This window comes from Ylistrum balloti, unplaced genomic scaffold, assembly GCF_031769215.1.
Source record: "Ylistrum balloti isolate Yb309-2 unplaced genomic scaffold, AGI_CSIRO_Ybal_v1 Utg370140, whole genome shotgun sequence".
NCBI lineage: Eukaryota > Metazoa > Mollusca > Bivalvia > Pectinida > Pectinidae > Ylistrum > Ylistrum balloti.
The window spans coordinates 291382-297624 of NW_026782147.1; positions in this window are offsets into that span (position 1 = coordinate 291382).

The window sequence follows — 6243 nt, forward strand, 5'->3', positions numbered from 1 at the left end:
TACAAACGACGGGCCAAAAATCCTCACCATCATTCACAAAATGAACATTGATAAACCTCAAATATTGTATAAATACCAAATCTTACTGATTTAAACTGTTAATTAAATCTTAAGTGGAGTCTCTTGGGGTTTAAATGTGTCAATTCATCATCATTTTGATCTCCAGGCTCAGTTCCATTCGTCTCGCTCCTAAATTGTTCGTAATAAGAATGACAACTCTTATATAAATTATGATAAGTTATTTTGAAATTCCTATTTTAATGCTATCATTTTGTCCAATTATTAAATAGCAAAGGAGTTTTAAGGTAATGGAACACACTGCTACTTTAACCGTCGTTTTAAAAGAAATATTCCTATTCGAAATTCGAGCTAACCTTACAGAACTATTTCTGATCTTGTGCACCACACTAAAAATACGAGACAATTCACTCATTCCGAATGTGAAAAAATGTTAAAAATTTCAAGCTAATGAAGTCCAGTCCCATGTTTATGTTATCTTTTGTAAGTGAATTTACAGTTGGTGCAGAAATTAAATGCTCTTTTTCAGTTTTTTCTAACTATACAGGCATAGCGAAAACGTTGTAACCCCCATATCTTTTTACAATGTTCCAGAAACGCGGAATCTTACAAAAGTGTATATTTTAACAGTCATGAGATTCAGGAACAAGTCTTCGAATTTAAAAAAAAAATGTGACGGTGAGTTTTACCAACCTCATGGAATAGGCACTCGTGTAAAAATTTATTAATATCATATAACAAACATTATGTAATTTGTGTTATTAAACCGAGAACCGTAATGTTTTCTCTCAGATATTGTCCATCTCACATTTTAAAATAATTAATAGATTATAATGGTTAACTACACTTCTTTTAAGTTACTGAGCTAGAACACAAAAAACGGATGTACCAAACCACGAAGTAGTTTATGTTAAGAGTATACTTCGTTTTTTTTTGTGTTGTCGCTCAGTAACAAAAATACAGATGAAATAATAATTCTTAAGATGTATTCACCGTGAGATTGCAATAATTTTCGTCATATATGATATTTTTTTCTTTGCTAATTTCTGAAACCGCCGCATTGTTGATGATCCACGCTAGAAACTCCATATTGGAAGTGTTTTGTTGTTGACCTACCAGCACTCTAGAAACTCAAATTGTAAGTCTAGTGTTCACTGATAACCTACTTACATGAATGTTGTATAATTTAATCAATATTTTCATCCGCTATTCAACAATTTAACACAAACATATAATATGTATGGAATGTGAAAACAATCTTAGAACTTATAATATTTCCTTGACCTCCTAACACTCCAAAAACTCCAGATTAGAAGTTTCGTGTTTACTGAGGACCTACATTTACCCCATATTGAATGTCTCGTGTTCTGCCCTTGACCTACTTCCACTTTCAAATACTTCAGATTGGAAGTCTAGTGTTTGCGTAGGACCGATTTACAGTTCAGAAATATCAGATTGGATGCACGGACAGATGTCTTCATGATGCATGGACAGAACCAAATTTAACACTAATAGACTAATTACATCGTACAGTCATGACCTCGGGTGCATGGATCTATAATATCAATGTGTGTTGAATGCTAAAACCAAGACAATACCAGTGTCAAAACTAGCTAATAACCAACTAGCCTTTATAGTAAAATCATTATTGGAACAAACAATTCATTTCCAAACATTTCGTAGTCCATGTAAAACAATTAATCTATGTGCTCTTATAGGCAAATGTGTGCAACGTTTAATTACTACCTCTGTCATTAATTGGTCTTGCTGTTACTTAGCAAATATTTCACTTAGACATTTTTATTTTCTCCTTTGAAAGAGACACTTACCATGGAAGCCGTTCGCCTGACCTTCTCTTGGTAATTACACTACTGATAATTGCCAACTAACAACGGTTCAGTAATTATCTTTATCGTAATAAGGGCCCGAGATGACCGAGTGGTAAAGGCGTTTGGCCGTCTTTATCTAGCGCTCAACCTTTTGGTAGCGTTCAGGGGCCAGCGATGGCTGAGTGGTAAAGGCGTTTGGCTGTCTTTATCTTTAGCCCTCTACCTTTTGGTAGCGTTTAGGGGCCAGCGATGGCTCAGTGGGTAAGGCTTTTGGCTGTCTTTATCTTTAGCCTTCTACCTTTTGGTCGCGTTTAGGGGCCAGCGATGGCTCAGTGGGTAAGGCTTTTGGCTGTCTTTATCTTTAGCTACCCATCTCTTGGTTGCCTTAAGGGACCCGCGATGGCTGAGTGGATAAGACGTTTGACCTTCTTTATCTTTAGCCCTCTACCATTTGGTCGCGTTTAGGGGCCGCGATGGCTGAGTGGTTAAGACGTTTGACCGTCTTTATTTTTAGCTAGCCACCTTTTGGTAGCGTTTAGGGGCCCTCGATGGCTGAGTGGTTAAGGCTTTTGGTTGTCTTTATCTTTAGCTACCCATCTCTTGGTCGCCTCAAGGGACCCGCGATGGCTGAGTGGTTAAGATGTTTAACCGTCTTTATCTTTGTCGCGCTGGTGGTTTTTCTCCTGGAACTCAGGCCATCCTCCAACACCTGGACTGGCATATCCTTAAATGACCCTGGTTGTCATTAGGACGCAAAGCAACCATAAAACAATATTTATAAGATAATAAAAAACTTAATATCGATTATATAAGCATAGATAAAAATAAACCCAGAGTGTTTGTTCATAGCACATTAAGTAATCGCCATTCCAGAAGAAAGGAGACACTGTATACAAAGAAATCCCCTTCTTATTGTATTCTGTATAGGACAATATTGGAAAAGTATTCCTACGTCTAATTAATAAATCTTGCTTAACAGATACGGAAAACTATCGAACAAAAAGGATTTGAATAGCAAGATATAGTATGCCTATGCTTTGATATCTCCCAGGACGATTTGCGATACCCTTTACACGCGTATGGAAGTTGACCGCATCGCACTCCAAGGAAGATTGCCAATAATTGTTTTATTCGTAAAAAGTAATCAGATCTGAGGAAGAGGGCTTGCCATCAATTTCATATTGCGGAAATACTTAGTTGTGTTTCTATTACATTATGTTCTCTGTTTTCTGTGTTATGTTTTTGATTATCAATAGTGTATTTGTTCCTTGTATTAAATTACAAATATTGCTGTAATCTCATGAACGAAGTCACGAAGACCGTAGATTTATCTTTTAAATATCAACGAAGTGATCATGTGACTGCGGAGGTTTCTTTTTCTGTGGCAAATGAGTCCGTAAATCGTACACATACGTATATCTTTATATCTTGTCATTCGTTCATACTGTGGTCGCCTTCCAACCCACGCGAGAGACTCTGTCTGTCTGTAAGTCAGTCTGTCATACTGTGTGTCCTTCTGTCTGTCCGTCTGTCTTGAATTAGTTTAGGTGATGAATGAAACTCGCCACGAATTTTGTATTTTTGCTTGCCAAAGGATCGCAAAAATTACAAAATCTGCTGACTTCTCATATCAAATGTCAACTCACGTGATATCCCGATGATTCATATAATTTATAAACGATATATTTAAGTGTTAAATTTCAACGCCTCAAGTCTATATAATGCTATATTTACATCACGTTTTGTCGGTAACTGCGACGTATGAATGTAATGGCTACAGCTATTCTATAGGGAGTTTGTTCAACCCAGGACGCAATAAAAAGAACATGTCGGTTTTGTTCTGAAGGAAGGCATTATCTAAGTTTTGGATTTCGGAATTTACGATAGCCCAATCAGACACATTACATGTACATATGTATAAAAAGTTCCAGGATCTTATCGCAGTCCTGTCACAAAACAACATAACATGTCCTCAGGTTCGAACTATATTATGTATGTTGTATTTGTCTCCTTTGATGGTGCTGTGGACATCACAAGACGGTTCGATTCAAGCTGTTCGTAGCAACTAACCTGTATACGTCATTAAATATAAAACTTCATAAGCCTGTCCGTACGGATACTCACAATGCTCGAGTAACTCGGCTTGTATAAGAGTCGGATTTGACAAAACAACATTTTTATCCGAGTTAATATCCTTCTGTATTTCTCACAGTACACCGATCATTTCACTTTATCTAAACTTGAAACTTATGAATTCTAGATGACTTTAAAATAAACCACTCCTCTTAAAACATGTTTATGCAAAGGTCAAGCTGGACACATACAGTTTACTTGTGATAAGTGCATCAGCTAGAAAACAAAAACGAAACAAACAAAAACCAAACACTTTATATGAGAACTTTCCATAAAAGGACAAATATATTGAGGGTCTTTTCCTATAAATATAACTGAAAGCAGAATGAAAGACGCATTGCTTTCTCTCAATGTTCCGACTGGACTTCACGATTTGCATGGTAGGTAAGTGACCGCATTTTTTTTAGTACAGACGAGACATCCTATATGTGGTCCTTGTATGCACTCATTATTTCATTGTAATATAGCTTTGTTATCTCTCTTGCTACACATTATTCAATCATCTAAAATATAACTACTGGCTTATCATGTCACTTTTCGGTCAATGATTAAGCATATGGACCCGCGTCATTTGTATTGGATTCCTAAACAACACCAGAATCCGTTTAAAACAAACTTTTATTGATGGCTTGGCTTGTTGCATCCTCAACTTTTCATGGATTACGATTGTTTACGATCGGAAAGAAGAATATCGTATTATACAAACAAGGCGTGTGAATATGACCCTACTGTGTGAGGTAACATGAGTAACTGATATATAAATATTTTGAAAAAAACATCATTTAAATAATAAGATAAAACAAAGGTAAACCTGAACCATGATTATGACTATCTATAGTATTTAGCTTCTGAAGTATTTGTGAGTAAGGTTCTTGGTTACCAAGTAGGCGTAGCACAACATCGGCCGTTTATCTAGACATTTTTCTAGAACAAAACCAAGAGGGACAGCTTTCCAACAAGCGGTATGATAAGCGTAATGATTTCAATTTCCCCATTGTGTATTTTCTTTTTCTGGATAGCAACATTCCTGCACCCCAACTTATAGCGTTTACACGTCGCAATTGATTCGAAATTCAAGGCCCTGTTCCAATCATCATGATTTTCGTGCAAGAAGTCGTCAACTAACGGACGAACTCGTAACATAATGATGTGGGTTGATGAAAATTATGGGGAAGTTTTACGGTTATCATATTAATCTTATTGATAAAATATTCTTTTATTTGTGCGATGTAAAGCTGGACGTGTTTGATGCTCATTAGTTTGCTTGTTGGTTACATTGTTGTATACCCTGTTTTAATGTAAGAGCGTGATATTATTTACTTGGATGCCGTCGATGAAGCAGAAGACGCTTACTCTTCCGGAACACCTGATCTTATTATCCTTGTACTTTTCCAGGAGTATCTGTGTAAACATCTTTCTTTTGTTCACTTTTGCACAAGTTTTGATCATGATTATGTTGTCATGTTTTTGTTTGTTGATACACCGGTGTTTTTGTTCTGTGCCGTGTTGAATGTAACCACATCTTCAATTGTGAAAAAAGTTACATACAAATTTCCGCGTGATGATACTATAAACATACTATTAAGTAACCCTTTTTGTGCCGCACATGAAGTTACATAAAAGAACACGATAAAAGCTCACCTAAAAGTTCAAACGTTTAGCAATATAAAGAGAATAATTTATTAAGTAACGTGTTGGATGCACTTATAGCACAGACATCGATCTTCGCGAGAAAGGCCTCAAGCTATCCACCAGCCAGTTATGTTTTCAAGAAATTGACAAATTATTACCATAATGGTAACAAGCATCCTACAATTAGGACAGTCACGGTAAGTGAAACGCAGTCAGTTGGGTTATTAAGTAGTATTTCTTCATAAATTGAAGTTTTCGCTATTAGAATTGCTGATATTTTGAATATTGTTTTTCTTGCTTTTAAATAACTTATTATTATTGAATCCAGTTTATTTCGAGATCGTTTTTTCTCTGAAAGGGATCAATCGAATATTTTCAAGAGACCAGCTTATTTACAAGTCTCTATTTACTGCCAAGAACCCATGGCTTATTTTCAAGACCGGTTTATTCTTAATCTTGTATGGTGAATGTATCGAAATTAATCATTACGTTTCTTGCCGAGGCCAACATCTTTCAACAAATGCTATTCATCTTTATTATATGTTTTGATCAATACAATATTACGTTTTTCCCTAGTTGCTATGGTTTGTATATAAATGAATTTGTCAACCCCCCTTCCCCCCACCCCGAA